This window comes from Psammomys obesus, unplaced genomic scaffold (assembly GCF_907164565.1).
Source record: "Psammomys obesus unplaced genomic scaffold, mPsaObe1.curated_primary_1811, whole genome shotgun sequence".
Lineage (NCBI taxonomy): Eukaryota > Metazoa > Chordata > Mammalia > Rodentia > Muridae > Psammomys > Psammomys obesus.
The window spans coordinates 243,888-244,177 of NW_026590654.1; positions in this window are offsets into that span (position 1 = coordinate 243,888).

Genomic DNA, 290 nt, shown 5'->3' on the forward strand with positions numbered 1-290 from the left:
TCTTTCTTTCTTTCTTTCTTTCTTTCTTTCTTTCTTTCTTTCTTTCTCTCTCTCTTTCTTTCTTTCTTTCTCTTCCTCCCTCCTTCCTTCCTTCCTTCCTTCCTTTCTTTCTTTCTTTCTTTCTTTCTCTTTCTTTCTTTCTTTCTTTCTCTTCCTCCCTCCTTCCTTCCTTCCTTCCTTCCTTCCTTCCTTCTTTCCTTCCTTCCTTTCTTCCTTCCTTCCTCCTTCCCTCCCTCCCTTTTTCTTTCCTTCCTTTCTTTCCCTCCCTCCCTCCCTCCCTCCCTCCCTCC